Below are 16,683 nucleotides of genomic sequence, written 5' to 3'. Positions count from 1 at the left end.
GTAAATTAGTTGACAAAATCAGTAAAGCCAAGCTATAAATATGGTATCTGCCTTTCTTCTTGCAAGTGCCATTTTCAAAAAGGCAAAGGAGTTTCTGCAAAAAGATCAGAGGTTAATTTCAGTCTAAAGTCATTGGAGTTTAAAACAGTGATTTATTATTAACTCCGGTGTGTCATTTCTTCCACTGTTTGTAGCATAATAGTAAAGTATACCTGTATATTTGGGATTTTAATAAATAAAAATAAAAACATCGCACTTCCTGAGTCTCTAATGGATTTACTTATATCTTTGAAAGAGTTATACACACACAGAAAAAGAGAGGCAACAAAGAGAGACAGATCTACCACCTCCTGGTTTACGCTCTAAATGGCTGAACAACTAAGGCTGGGCTTGGCCTGTAAGTTCATCAGGGCCTCTCACGTGGATGGGGAAGCAGAGCCCAAGCTCGTGGACCAACTCTGACTGCTTTTCCCAGGCTCAAAACCAAGCAGCTGAATCGGAAGTGGAGTAACCAGAACTCAAAATGGCACTGATTGCTGCTGTCCAGGCACTGACTTAACCCACTGCACCTAAACATCAGCTCCTACATTAAATTCGTTAGTTAAAAACAAGCAATATTTCAATAACATGTCCAAGACTGGACAATATATCAGAGACGCTATAAAAAGGTCATCACAATTGGACCATTTCTTGCAGGTACTTTGGACTTTGTCACAAACCCTTGATTTTCTATGCAATTCCTATGCATGGGTATAGTATTATCTACTCCCCAAACTGCAAGGATTGGTCAAGTCAATTAACACTTCCAAAGTGCTTAAATTGTTGAGCAACAAAAATGATCACTACTGTTACTAGTTGCTACTTGTAACACAGAGAAAACTTTGGTTTCTGTGGGTAAAACTTTTTAGAGTACTAATTTACCTTTTGAAACAGAAGAATTATTACACAAATTATGATAATTCTTTTACTATTCAACGAATATAATCGACTTGCACATAACACCAACAGGATTCAGATTATTTTCTAGTAGCTTGGTGTTGTATAAGTACACTTCACAGAAGCAAGGACAAAGAGGAGAGAACAGAGGTAACATGAGGTCATTTCGATAGCATTTGGAATGTTGCCTCATTTGACAAGAGAACCTTGTAGTCTAAAATGGAAAGAATTTTAGACTGACAGTCTGCTTACTGTGTGAGTTCCAAGACTATAATAAGCAAGGTATTTCCATATAATTTTTCAATTTAGTACAAATCGCAATAACATGATAAATTCTATCCACAAACAAGCTTCTCAGAGCAAAATCAAATAAATTCTAATTTAGAATCGATATTAAAATATACTTGACAAAATTAAACGTATTAGTATTACGCAAAACAGGATGCATACAGTAAGTATTGTTTAGGACGTAACATCTTGCTTTGATTAAATTTCTTGCTCTAGTGATTCTCTGAAATACGTAATTTATTTTATGGCTGTAATAACATATTGGTATTATTTGTTGCAATCCATTATTGTATAAAGCCATTCCTTAATAGGAGTATCTCCCATCTAAATCTTACTAATTCTTGGAATGACGAGCCTGAAAAGTTCTCTTTTTCTTTTTTTGTCAACATCTTATTCCAACTATGCGAGGTTGACCATTCCTTTATATCCCTCTACATTAGAGCAACAGGGTTAACTTTAATGTACAGGATTTTATGATGAAAAAATAAGGCAGTAGACATAGGTTTTACAGTATGTCTATATAGAGGGGAAAAAACACATTTTAACAGATAAGTGTTTATGGAATAATGTGCTTTAAAAAAACAGAAAAAGAAGAGAGAAGCTAATTTGACAGGTATATATCATGTCTGCCAAATAAAAGAGTTCTTAAAACTAGGTAGTTTAAATGAAATAGAACATTTCTATTTGTTTAAGCATGCCCTTTTGGCCTTGCAAGTTACTTTGATCCAGTAGCAATGTTAGTATGTCTGACCGTCAGAAATACATGTCTAAATCACAGATAAAGTTGTAGAGAGAATGTTGTTGATTTTAAAAAGCAACTTGAGGGGCCAGTATGAAGGTTCAACAGGCTAATTCTCTACCTGCAAGCACCAGCATGCCATTTGGTTGTCAGTTCAGGTCCCAGCTGCTCCACTTCCCACCCAGCCACCTGCCAATGTCCTGGGAAAGCAGGAAAAGAAAGCCCAGAGCCTTGGAATCCTGCACCCAAGTGGAAGAAGCTTCTGGCTTCAGATGAGCTCAGCTCCAGCTGCTGTGGCCATTTGAGGAGTGAACCAGCACACAGAACATCTTTCTCTTTGTCTCTCTGTAAATCTGCCTTTCCAAATAAATAAATACCAAAAGTAGCAAAGTGTTTTTCAATTATATCAATGTAAAACTAACAATAAAATCGTGTTGCACTATATTCATCTAGAAAAGTCTATGAACCAGAACAATTCCCATTTACATGAATGTGAAATTCAAGACAAATATAAAGACAAAGGAAACAAAAAGCAAAAACAAAACGAAAAGAGGAATCTCTAGGCATCTGGAAAGCTAAGTTAATTCCTAATCTCTTACTAAATTATCAAGTGGAAAAGATTTTTCTAAAGATTTGTTTTTACTGATGGATTTGAAAGGCAGAATGACAGAAAGTGGTGGAAAGAAGGCCAGAGACAAAGACAGTGAGACAGAGGGATTCCATTTGCTGTTTCAGCCCTGAAACAGCAGCAAGTGCGAGGGCTGCTGCTGCCTTAAGCTAGGAGCCCAGAACCCTAGCCACTCAGGTGGACAGGGGCCCAAACACTTGGGCCATTTCTCTTTGCCTTCCCAGGGACATTTGCAGGGAGCTAGATCAGAATCAGAGCAGCTTGGATTAGAACCCCTGGTCTGATGCATTCTGGCACTGCAGGCTGCAGCTTATTACGTTGTACCACAATGCAGGCCCTACGATACCATGTTTTAAATTCTATAATTTCAGAGGCTATGATTTGTATTGGTATTTAAATGCCAATACATTTTAAAGACAGCTGACAGCTCTTTCCATACTGATGTTTTAATACAGTCTAATGTCACGAAGTTCTCTGTCTGGCATACCTCATTATTGTCTTAAGAATTCTAGTTACAGTCAAATTGCTTTACCGGGGCTCACAAGCCTTTTCTAATGAAGACATAAATAAAATATATTTTTACAAAGCTGTTTATGAAAAAGGCTAAGAATATATGACGTCATTGAGGAAGTGCAAGTTTCTTATTCATGTTTATACATAGTTGATGATTATCTAAAGAATAAAAAAAAATCATCAGCCCATAGACATAATTTTATTAGTAGTTAACAAAGCAAGAGAGTCTGCCAAAAAGAATGCACTGCTTCAGAAAACAAAGTTAAAAAGAATATTCAGTATTACGTAACTCAAATATTCAGAAGAAATAACAGATGATCTGTTGTTCGGGAAAGAGAATGTCTCCCTTTGACCCATCAGCATTGTCCAGTCGCATGTGTAAATTCTCAGTGCTCATCAGTGCTTCAGAAAAACATTTCCTTAAATAAAGTATCCATTACATTCTCAATCACAATTCCATAGTTTATAGGATAATGGCTAACATTAATAATAAAGTCAAGATAATTAAAAATTCAGCTCTTATCTTCTGTGAAATTTCCCTCTCCTTTCCTTTCCTTTCCACGCAAGCCCAGAAAACATGTTTGCTTTGACAGCAATTGACAAACCTTGTGAAAGGAGAACTTAACATGAGTGACTAATGATGCAGGCAAAAACGCAAAACCACATCAGCTGATGAGTGGCTGACTACAGCAAGGTTGAAAAGAATGTGAGGGCATAAAGACAACAGTGAAAAGGCACACGCCTTCCACAGCTAAATGACAGACACGAGACAACACCACACACTGCCAGATATCCAGAAACAAATCTATTGTTTGCAGTTTATACAAGCATCAAAGGTGATCTTTGAAAGTCACAGGATGTTCTGGAAAGCTTGTGACATGAGAACCATAGAACCTATTTATGGCTATAGTGAGCAGTTATTTTCACACTGACTTTAAGAAATTCTGCTGTGTTCCTATTCATCAGAAATATAAACTCAGCTCTAAACAAACGTAACACAACTACACGGGTGAAACCTCATGGAATGAGGTCCTGACATCTCAAAGGAAAATAAAACAGCAACAACAACAAAAAAAAACTAGAGTAAAAAGTTTTATTTCAGAACTCTTGCAGATATTTAATCAACTAATAATCTCACATATCTTACAGAGCCAGATAAATGATCTGTTCTAACTCAGAAAGTCGAAGACAAAAAAAAAAAAAAATCATTGAGTACTGAAAACAAATACAACTTATTTGGTGCTGTATTTAACATTTAAGCATGAAAAGGAATAAAGCCAAACATACTGCAAGTGCTCTTAATGAACACATGTTGAAACACCACCAAGCTCAGTGTGTCCTACCTCTATGATGGGAATATAAGTGAGGGGAGTCTAGAGGCATGGATGCAGAACCCTCCGTGGACTGCCTATCCTCTAAACACACTTTATATTTACATCTGGTCGCATGAAGTAAACTGCCTTAAGAGTCTCCGGCTATACTATTTTTTACATCTAAGACAGACAAATACAGCGACGTGCTCCTAAGAATGAGCCTCTAACTGACGCTGGACAAGCCACTGCTGGGTCTGCGTGGAGCCCATGCTTGCCACAGGCAGCTCCCAGCCCACAGCAGAGACACGCAGGTTATCCCGCAGACCCCCACTTGGCCTTGCCTGCCACACTACAGCTGTTCAAACCAATGCTTTCTGACTGTTCAGCTTGAGTACACAGATGTACTACCACTTATCTAAAGCTATTTTCAGCATCCTCTTAAATGAGCTATGTTTATATTTCATTACAATTACCCACAGGAAAATAACGATATAGAACCCCACCCTGAAATCGACTTAATACAAGGCACGAACTGTTTCCTTCTTAGCATTTATCGGAAGTGTTACTTGTATTTTCAAGTCCTGTATCTTTCCCTTTAAATCCCACCAGGACAAGTAGTAAAATATGGCCATGTGCTACATAAGCACTTCCTAGCATGGTGCTCAAAGATCAACACACATTTGCTGAATAACAGAATCAATGGCCAAAGTAATAACCTGTACGCACTTAAAGCTTGTCACTTCAAACTCATGCAGAAAATCAATCTGGCGTGTTACAAATTGGTGTCATTGTAAACCACAGTCTAAAGAACTGGATTAAATTTCAGGCCTGATATTTAACAGTTCTGAAATCAAAGGCGAGTATTTTCAGGCCAGCACTGTGATGGAACACTGTGAGTCACCACCTGTGACTCTGGTATCCTATACGAATGCTGGTTTACATCCTGGTCCCTCTGCATCTGACCCAACTTCCTGCTTATGCGCCAAGGCAAACAGCAATGTCCAAACTCCTGCTCTCCTGCCACTCCCATGGGAGACCCAGATGAGCACTGAGGCTCCTGGCTGTGGTCTTGCCTGGGCTCGGCATTGGTAGCCGTACGGGGAATGAAGCAGCAGAGATCTCTCACTGTCTCTCTGCCTTTCAAATAAGTAAATAAGTAAATTTTCTTAAAACAATCAAATTAAACTAAGACAAATGTACTGAACTGTCTAACCCTTTGTTTCATCATCTATAAAACATTAACAGCTATACTGGAAGGCCCAGTGTGATGGCTCAGTTAGCTAAATCCTTCACCTTGAAAGCACCAGCATCCCATATGGGCACCAATTCATGTCCCAACTACTTCACTTTCCATCTCTCTAGCTCCCTGCTTCTGGCCTAGGAAAGCAGCAAAAGACAGCCCAAAGCCTTAGGATCCATATCCATGTGGAAAACCTGAAACAGGCTCTTGGATCCTGGCTTCAGATAGGTTCAGTTCTGGCCACTGTGGCCTTTGGGGGAGTGAACCAGCAGATGGAAGATCTTTCTGTCTCTCTTTCTCTCCATAAATCTGATCTGTCTTTCCAAAGAAAATAAATAAATCTTAAAATACTTATCCTGGAATAAGCACTGATGATAGGCATATAAAATCTGCATGCAGGGGGCAAAGCCCAAATAAGATAGGTAGTATCCATTATTAATATTTTAGACAGCTTTTAAGAGAATTATATTAAACTGCCTTATCTAAGGACCTTTGAAATTTGAAAACACACATTGATTTTGAGCATATGTTGGCAATGATAACTTTCTAAAAGTTATAGTATTAAAATGAATTTTCTAAAACTCTGAATGCTACTTTTCTAATTATTATAAGCCTTTTCAACAAGTTGCTTTTGATTAAATTCCATCAACTCTTTTTCAAATTCTTCACAACTTTTTATAGAATCTCTATATTGATCTCCATAAGCACAATCTTGCTTCATCATTAATTCAATTCTGCGAACTAAATTACATGCTCTCTTTCAATCATCTTTCATTATTGTTCCTATATTCAACAACTTTGGCGATTATCACTGTGGAAAAAGCAACTGTCCCTGAAATATGTCCTCCCTAAAGTAAAAACCTCATTTTGAAACTCTTAATTATCAGTTAACAGAGTTTGTCTTCATCATGAAATATGCAGGAAAAAGTTTAATTCACATTGTGCTTAAACTGCAGTAAATTAACGTTATAATTATAAAATCTGTAGGTACAAACACATTTTTCTCTTAGGAACTATGTGCTAATTTTAATGATATTAATGCAGTCTTTTCTGTTAAGATCTATTCTATTTATTCTGAAGGCAGAGTTACAATGAATAAGGGGAAAAAACATACAAAGAGACAGAATCTTCCATCTAGTGGTTCACTCCGCAAATGGCCAAAGGGCCACATCAGTCACAACGGAGTCGGGCTGAATTCCAGAACCAAGAGCTTCACATGCATGTAGGGTTCTAACCCAATAAGCCATCTTCCATTACTATCACAGGTGCATTAGCAGGGAGCTGGATTAGAAGTGGAACAGCTGGGTCTCAAACCAGGGATGCCAGTGCTCCAGTCAGTGGTTTTACCCACTATGCCACAATGCCAACCCCCAGGAAGTAGTCTTGATATTTCAAAATAGAGAAGCATCACCATTATTGCTTATCTTCTCATCAAAAACAAGCTCTAAATTGCCTTGGTGATGACACCTAGGACAAGGCCACCACAAACCATAGTATATTTTGGCAGCCATAAGGAAAGACAGTCCATTAGAAATACAACTAGTTTTATTGATCCAGGCAGGAGCCTTCACTTTTTTCCCATCACAATATCCCCATCAAAAGCAAAGTTAATGGTTAGAAATGCATTTGAACGAATGACTGAATAAATATCTATTATGTACAAGAAAAAAAATCTTATGAGAATTTGGCAACAAATGAACAAAGAGTAGGGAATCCTGAAGTAAATAATTTTTTTTTAAAAAAATCACAGCACTAAGTAGTGGGAAAATTGTTCTTTTTGTCCATAAGACCAACAAAGGTCTCCAACATTCAAGAGGTAGCAGTGGATGGACATTCACCTAAGCCAGTCCTTCAAAAAGAGTTTGGAAAATTAAAAGATAAGCCTACTGTTGTGTAAAGCTGTTCTGAAATCCACCCCTACTTGTAGGTGCTATCCCCTCTAGTACTCACTGCAGTTCATCCAAGTATCATAATCCAATTTGTACAGAAATTAACTGAAGAAGTTAAATATCATTTTCACAATACGTATCATGTAACATTTCAATATAAACTTTTATTCAACTGCAATCCTTTTTAAGACATGTCACTTGGCCTATATAAGTCATTTTTTTAATTCACACAATTCCTCTAAAAAAAATTTCCTAATGTAAGATTAAAAGGGAAAACTTGAGTTAAACATCAAAATACACACACACACACACATATATATCCATATACATATGGATATGTATATATAAAAAAGACATTTAGAATATCAAACTCTTTATCAGGTTGCCAAAAAGAAACTTGGATATTTTCAGTTATTAATACATGGCAGCAGTTGTTTTGGATAGGAACTGCCAACAACTTTCATTATATCTGTCAACCAATTGGTAAAAAAGAAAAAAAAAGATTCCCCCCTGCCCAAAAAAAAAATCCTAAGAACTGCAAACACTCGGCATGATAAATGACTTTAGTAGTCAACAGGATTATGGCTCTGCTTCTTATGGAGGCAGATAGAACCAGAGGCTATTTTAGGAAAGGTAACACTGTTTTGTTTGTTTGTTTTTTGCTTTTGTTTTTTTGCAGCATCTCGGTCATTTAACTTCTCGCAACAAGCAAAACTACTAAGTGTGATGCTTAGAAAAGTGAAGTTATTAGTATTTTTTTTGTCTCAGAGGGTGAAGAATCCAACTCAATGCAAGATTTCATTTCAAATAAGAAGCAGAAACATTCACCAAATTTAAATATAATAAGCTGTAATCACTTTCCAAAAGACAATTAACATATTTTGAAAAATCAAAGTTCATTAGCTAAACACTTATAAAATCAGCTCATGTACTACTGCACTGATTCTTCCCAATGCTAGATAAAAACTGGCATAAATATAAATATTTAAATAGAAAAATTTAAATATTTAAATTATCAAAATATAAGAACTACTTGTAGGATAAAAGTCAGATCTCTCTCTTTTTTTCTTAAAGATTTATTTTATTACAAAGTCAGATATACAGAGAGGAGGCGAGACAGAGAGGAAGATCTTCCATCCGATGATTCACTCCCCAAGTGAGCCGCAACGGGCCGGTGCGTGCCAATCCGAAGCCGGAACCAGGAACCTCTTCCAGGTCTCCCACACGGGTTCCCAAAGCTTTGGTCCGTCCTCGACTGCTTTCCCAGGCCACAAGCAGGGAGCTGGATGGGAAGTGGAGCTGCTGGGATTAGAACCGGCGCCCATATGGGATTCCGGGGCGTTCAAGGTGAGGACTTTAGCCACTAGGCCACGCCGTCGGGCCCGAGCCAGATCTCTTTTTCATCAATTCTAAATGCATAACATGAATCTGGAAATTTCAGTTAACCTCTAAAACTCAACATTTCCTTATTTCAGAAACAGGACCGTCTTCTACTTCATTGAAATAATATGTGACTTTATAGTTTGCAAGCACTTTAACACTCGCATGACATAGAATGACACTAAACTTTTTTTTCAGAAAAAGGGATTATGCAATTGGAACACAACAGAAAGAGTACTGTTAAAAGCTTCATTTTTAAAAGTATTTCTTTCAATAACTGTTGTTCCTATAAAAATAGGAAATTGAAAATCACTGGCAATTTGAAAATATAAAACACCCATAACATTGGCAGACGATATCACTTGCAGGAGAATGGCACAACAGAAAGAAAAGGAGGTGAAAATATAGAAAATCTCAGAGGAGCAGGAAAGGTCACCAGAAAAAAACAAAACATCATTAGTCACAAAATATCAAATAATTATCTTTAAAATATTTGGGGAATAATCCTTTTGTTTCCACATGCAATTTGTACAGTTTCTTTTGAGCCGTAGGCATGTGTTCAGGACTTGAAAGTCAATGTTGCAGTACTCTACATATACATGCTGTTAAAAAAAAAAAGGTTTAACCCATATATTTGTGACATTCTTTCTTGCCATTCAATATCCAAATAGAAACAGTGGAAGAGTGGGCAATGGCCTCCCCTCCACTAAACGCAATCAGAGCTGGAGGCAAAGGTCATCTTTCAGTGACAACACGGTAGGACGCTGGACTGACTGCTGAATGGTCTGTTGTGGTCGCACCTTTGATAGTCGAAGTTAGGAAACCAATCATTCTACACCAATAATATGTCTGTTATTTTTGTAATAAAGACATGAGTAAAGTCATTGCTAATTTGGCTTTATGAATTGGCTTTCTATTGGAAATAGAAACAAACCCTCTAAATTAGATGCAGTTGGAATTGTTTTCTCAAAATCTTCATATCACCTGAAAATCAACATGCCAGGCCCATCTGCTTAAATATCAGCAACTGGATTAACACGATGTGCCAACACTACATGAAACAGATGTACTGATGGATTCTATCTATGACTTTAAATTCACATAATCAAAATCATATATCTAAACGTGTGCTCCACCTACTACCTGCCCAGCTGAATGAACCCTGAGGTAGCAATAATCAATAATACACTTCTCATTTGCAAACATAAAAAATATATATCAACAAACATTAAAGAAGCATGTTACTTGAAAGTTGTTAAATAACTGCATCAAGAAAGTGAAGAGCTTGTGTCCCATAGATAAAAAAAACAAGGTGATTTTACAAAATGATCATTTTCAGTGATGAATACATTTTTAAATGTTTGTCTCTTAGTTTCTTGACATTAATGCTGTCAGAAATAAGTCCATGTTTAATTTCCTAGAATCAATTCCAACATAATAGTACCTATACATCATTTTTGGTCGTTTTATTTCCTGACTTCATGAAGTTCAAATTTTGTTCGGTTGAAGTTGGTTTGATCAGTTTTAACAGAAAAAAAATAAGTAGATCCAAGCTCGTATTTCAACATATACTTTGCAGCTGTTTTAAGGTGTTATTTCATTGAAACTGGTGAAATAAGGGCTTAACTATTTCGAAAGACAAATACTTCTAAGTATGCGCTTCAGATAACTTTCTGAGGGATACAGATTTCTACAATACTGTGAACATATACCCCAAGAGCTTGGGACAGTGCTGTTCCAGCGGTTAAGCTCACAATGCAGTCTCCTGCTTCTTGACAGACAGCAGCCTCAAATTCTAGAATGAGGAACTCAAAGGAATCTCTCAAGAAAATTTTTTCTTTTCTTAAGAACATATGAACCAAGTCAAAAACACTGTTTTTGCTGCAAAGAGTCTTTGATTAAAAATAGAGCGGAAGTGTAGGAAGGTCTTAGGAAATTATAACACAGCTCCTTGCAAACTCTTCACAGAATTTGCTATGTTTAACCAGCTACTTGGGCTTTCAAACAGTAAAATGAGTATCAAACTGCTTAAAAATGCATGATTTGTTCCTAGGCTATTAAGTGGAAAAATAGGTATAAAAGTAATTATTTAGTAAGGGCCTTAAAAAAAAAAGACCTAATGGCAAAAGTATTAAGACTGCTCTGCTCATTGCATTGCATGATTTGTAATGTGTTCTACCCTAGGCTCACTTTGTATATAAAACTAAGGAACTTTTTTTTCAGCTGGATTTCCAACTAAAGAGAACTGAGGATATAAGTTACAAAGGCAACGTTAATAAAAGGCAGAAACTCAAGGTCTGATAGTGCATTTTGGACCTGAACATAGCAGAGAGCTTTCCAATTAGGGCCAGCAAGTAGAAAGCTAGTAACACCAAGATGAGATTTATAGGGACAGGTCAGCAACACGTAATGAGAATTTGGAACACATACATCCAACTGTAACACCTCTTGCATACGTACAGTTTCTAATGGTAAAAGTTAATGGTTCCATGACAATAATAAATCACAGCAAGAGAATATTCTAGCACCGGGCTTTGGAAAAGGAACTCTAATACTATTACACAATCTTCCCTAACACTAGCTGAAGGAATAGTTCTAAAGGGGTTACTTCACTCTCCGAATTGAATCAGCTGCAGTAGAATAGGAGAAACAAGTAGGTTAAAAAAAAAAAGTCTTGCCATTAAATTTCATCCTTTCCTCAGTACCATTTCTTAGGCCTGGTCCTGCAGGAAGCAAACAAAAAAGAGAGGGAGGGGAGAAGGGAACGGTTACTCCCTGCTTGCCCATCACCCGCTGTATAGCATTCAGGAAGAACATTTGAAAATTCAAAATTCTCTGCTTAGCCAAACTTCAATCAGCCTCCTAAACATTCTCCAAACCACTGGTGCACTTCCATATAAAATCCAGCTTTACCAATAAAGGGTCCGGCCATGTCAGGATGCTGTCTATCTTGATAGCAGATCACCACCTGACCAGGTTCCTAATCCTCCACCATCTCTCACATGAAGGTTTAGACACTTCTGTCTGCAGTCAGAAGCCCTTTTACCCATGAAATGTCCTGTTAGTGATTCTCCATCCACTGACCTACAGCCTGTTCTTTGACTATAAATTTGCACTTGCCCATTCTGCATTCACAATTGAACATATTCACTCTGCTCTGGTTCTATGAATACACTATCATGATATGTCTTTCTATTACAATTATCCTGAATAAAGTCTGCCTTACCACACTTTTTTTACAGGAGTCACTGAAAAAATTTTTCTTAGTAACTATATTAATACTTGAAAGCACTGGAATTCACTTGGTGCTTGTTGTATACCTGCCCATATAATATGATGGTGTTTTTCACAGAGTGCATTCTGTAGGGTGTCACCAGTTAAAGGTCTCCTGCACAAATCTGTAAGCCCATCTACAGGGAGCCCTGAAATATTACTGAAGGACACAAACTCCAGAGCTGGCCTGTCTGGAATGACATGATCCAAGCGGTATATAAGCGCAGAAAGTTCATGAACCTGGCTGTTTGATACGTCTATCTAGAAAGCAGGGCTAACATTATGAACCACTAGTAAGGGTTTCTGGACATGAAGTCCAAATACAATAAAGCACACTGGCTGGCTGTAGTCACTGTGCTATTATTAAACTGCATGTTTTCATTTGTTGTTATTACCATGTGCTGCTTAAAAAAGTGCTACGGAAAAAGAGTGGAGTGACACATCGCTGAGGTGAGACACCCACAGCTACAGGGATTAAATTCCACAGCCAAACACGAAGTAACAATCTTACTTAAACCGAGACATACAAGCATACAACCCTCTGCGGTTCTGTGATCTCCTACGATCTAATCCTATTAGCAGTACACTATCACCTGGTGTGTCTTTAATTCACTGCCTCCTTCAAATCCCACGAAAACAGAGCAGGTACAACAGGGCTGAGATACTAATGAGGTATTCACTGTGGAGGCTCCTAATATTTTTAAAGGAAATAAAGTTCAAGTGCCCTGTAGCTTTTTTTTTTTTTTTTTGAGCATTTTTACAAAGATCAGAAAAGTGTACTTTGAAATCCTCGTCATAATCATCCCAAAATGGACAAGAGAATGCTCATTCTTCATTGCAGCAACAAGTCAGATCTCTGATTCACAGCAGAACAGATCCCCCTGTGGGTAACTTTGATACAAGCCATTCCCTACCAACAGTGCCCACCAGCCCGTTCACTCACCGTGCTTTCCTTCCCCAGCACTCTCTGCGGATCGTCACTTCTCCAGTGGCCAGCTGCTCACACACACCCAGTGTACACCTGTGATCAGCTATGACTGAGAAAAAAAAAAAACACACAGGTCATCCTGCTGGCTGCTCCTCCGGGCTCTTACACAAAGTCATTTCAGAAAGACTACGGAGAGTCTCAACGAAGGGTCATTTTGTCCCCCAGCAGACATTCAGCAGTGTTTGGAGACACCAGTGGCTGTCACAACTGGGGAGAAAGGCAGTGCCAGCACTGGATGAAGCAAGAATGATGTCTGGAGCCAAATATTAAGGAGGCACTTATTTGCAAGGTTGTAGAAGGGCAGGATTTAAATGTACAAGACCTTGAGAATGACTACCTCCTTAAATATGACGTCCTTGCCTGCTCCTTGCCCAGCTAGGCCCAGTTGAACAGAGGTCAGGAATGGTGCTAACTATCTCCCTCAAAAGGAATTAACCAGTCCACGATATCCATAAAGCTGATGGTTGAGAAGCCCAGGCAGATTCAAAGAAACTTGGGGCAAATTGGGGTGGGAAGGTTTGTGTTCCCCTCCTTTTCCGCCACTTTAAATCATCATTTTAAAAGCCATATTTTATTAAATGTACTCCAACATCAAATCCCATCATTCTAGTATTTAGGTTTAATCTGCTCATAATATGTCTAACCCACAAATAAAGTTAAATGAACTCAACCTTTCCTTCCTTGGCCTTTGCGCTCAGTCTTCCCTCTGGCCCTGCGTCAAGCCACTCCTCCCACCTACCTTGAAGGGCTCAGCTGCAAGGCAGCCTTCCAACTGACATCAACCGACATTCTCCCATCAACAAGGGGACCTGCCTTTCCAGGAGGAAAAAGGTCTCAGATCTCCTCAGATCTCTCTCTCTCTCTCTCTCTCTCTCTCTCTCTCTCTCTCTCTCTCTCTCCTGGAGTCCTAATGTTATTATCTTGTATTCTAGCATTTAGTCACTTATTTAACTCTTTCCATCCCACCCTCCACATACAAACATGAATATGGAAGTACTTTAAAAGATTCATAGAAGACTTCAATTAATAAAGTAAAGCTGCATCCAAAAAGTATTTGAAAACCCTTCATAATTAATTCTTAACATGACTTTTTTGTGAACTATTTGAAGACCCCTCATACACACATTGATTCACATTCCTGATGGGCGTGGATGATAGAATCATTCTCCTAGCTATCTTTATATAGAACATAACTTCTAACATGTAAAACACTCAAATGTATTTTAAATGGATTGGTAAAGCAAGAGTATAGTAATATGTAACAGGCAGCATAAACTTTAATATTCCTAAGAGGCTCCATCAATGCACATATAACAGTGCATTATTTGGCCTTGTTGAGTTCATTACCAATATTTCAGCTTATTTCAAGTTTGCTATCTCACCATACTTGAGGATTGTCTTCAAGTAAGTGACTGGATATTTTGCTGCAAACAGAAGATATAGACTGGAATCTATTTTCTTCCCAGTGGCCTATTCCAGCAGTAGATGATCTAATCTCTTTGCCTAAACCATGAGCCCAAATTCAGAAAGAAATAAACTCTGGTAACAACTAAAGATATAGCTTTGTTTGTAGTCTACACCAAACTCTTCAGGAAACCAAACTGATGCACTGTGAAAGCAAATTTCCACCAATTTCTTCTCTACCCTTGACCTAAAATTATTCTGAAACATTTCCCTTTCTGAATTTTTGCCAAAAATCTACTTAGACTACTCAAGTGGCTAATTCATAGCTATAAATTTGCCCTCTCAAGGAAGAATACAATACATAAACAGGCAATGTTCAGCAATCTGTCCTTGAAACGAATATAATAAGCTTTATGTTTAGTAGAATGCAATTCTATCAATGGCATCCATGTAATAGCTGTCTCATAGATGATTTCACCTAGTGACGTCAGAGCCAGCTGATCTTGGAGAAGAGTACTTTATGGTGTTTGTACAATACAAAATTCTCTAAGGATTCATTTCTCAGGATGTATCACCATTAATAAAGGACACAAGACTATACAGTTTCACAAAAAGACAAACTAAAGGCTTTTCCCCCAATACTACAAATTCACTGACTTCAACTATTTAATCAGAGAATTCACTTAACCCTCACCACTTAGAAAGGCTAAATTCCAGCTTTACACAGTTACTACGAAAGTTATACACATACAGATTGAACACATACAGATTTCACTGACCCAGTAATATCCAAGACTCATGTCAGAGCTTCCCTTCAGCTCCGGCACAATGCTGTCTGTACTGAGAACCGTTTGGCTCATTCACAGCCCTTCAGTCAGGAGGAGGGCACTGCCTAGTTCCAAAGGCAGAGGAACAGCCAAGTGATTTCCATATGCATTTCATTCACTGAGTGCCACAATGAAAGGAGAGTTCACTGCCCACACTCTGCAGGTGGAGGGACTGCATTCAAGCGTGCTAGCAAGTTGCCAATTTTCACACCACCTTCACTTCTGACTGACTACCACCACCTTCAGAATGTTCCGCACAGCAATGCTACGTGCAAAAACCAGAACATCGATACATATCGTTTTAGGATTTGTTTATTTAAAAGACTGAGCAACAGAAAGCGGGGGGGGGGGTGTGGAGCGAAACACAAAGAACAGAGGAGAGAGAGACAGAGACTTGCCATCTGATAGTGTTCTTCCAACCGCCCATAACACTTATTGAGTGGGCCATTAGGAGCAGCCCAGGACGCCATCAGGATCTCCTGGATGGCAGATAGGAACCCAAGTATTTGAACCATCACCTGCTGTCTTCTCAGAGGCTCAAGCACCTCTGGTTGAGCAACAGAGGTGGAACACAGTCACGGGGACTCCAGTACAAGAGGCAGGTCTCCCTAGCAGAGAATGCCATTTTATAGTCGGGAACATGGAAATCTGTTTGAGAAAATATTAAACGATGGTTGGGTTCTCCGAGCACTGTTGTACTATTATACATGTAGATGTGAACAAAGACATAGATTTAAAAGAAAATGTAACTGAAAAGCCATCCTTCCAAAAATTCGCAATAGAGCCCTCATCCCCCAGACAATAGTATAAACAATAGTATAAACTGGCAGAAATCTTTGGAGTGTGATCAGATTTAGGTGAGGTCATGAGAGTCATAGGGTATTAGTGATGAAATTTTGTTTCTAATACGAAGAATTCTGCTCGTTCACTCTCTCTTTCTCTCTCTTTTCGCTTCATCCTATCAAGTGAAGGCAAGCAAGAAGGTGACTGTCTACAAGCCAGGAAGAGGGCACTCTTCAGAAACCACTCACTTTGATTCTGGATTTCTTAACATCCAGAATCAGACATCCTCCTTGTCTAAGTCACCAAGTTCATGATATTTTGTCATAGCAAATGTAGTCGACCTAGACACATAAACAGATATTAAGGCATATGGATAAACAAACTGATAACAAAGAAAAACAGAAAAAAAAGTCTTGAGAATCGAATGAAGTCTCCAGAGATTATTTTCTTTATCCTACACACATAAAAATCTACTTCAAATG

At 38.2% G+C, this 16,683-nt stretch overlaps 1 protein-coding gene across 3 annotated transcripts in view; it reads right to left on the bottom strand.

Annotated features, from left to right (window-relative positions):
- Positions 1–13,964, bottom strand: part of SLC16A7 (solute carrier family 16 member 7) — a 105,039-nt gene extending 91,075 nt beyond the window's left edge. Inside the window, exon 1 of one of the 3 annotated variants that reach the window (XM_058673296.1) lies at positions 13,859–13,964. The gene's annotated coding sequence lies outside the window, so the exon portion shown is untranslated. Of the gene's footprint in view, positions 1–6,771; positions 6,810–13,142; positions 13,237–13,858 lie in introns of those variants that run through there. The other 2 variants (XM_058673294.1, XM_058673295.1) reach the window with 2 other exon arrangements.
- Positions 13,965–16,683: the final 2,719 nt, after the last annotated feature.

Source organism: Ochotona princeps, chromosome 15 (genome assembly GCF_030435755.1).
Source record: "Ochotona princeps isolate mOchPri1 chromosome 15, mOchPri1.hap1, whole genome shotgun sequence".
NCBI classification, from domain to species: domain Eukaryota; kingdom Metazoa; phylum Chordata; class Mammalia; order Lagomorpha; family Ochotonidae; genus Ochotona; species Ochotona princeps.
Note: the sequence above shows the minus strand (reverse complement) of the source record. Positions and strands in the feature narration are given on the sequence as shown.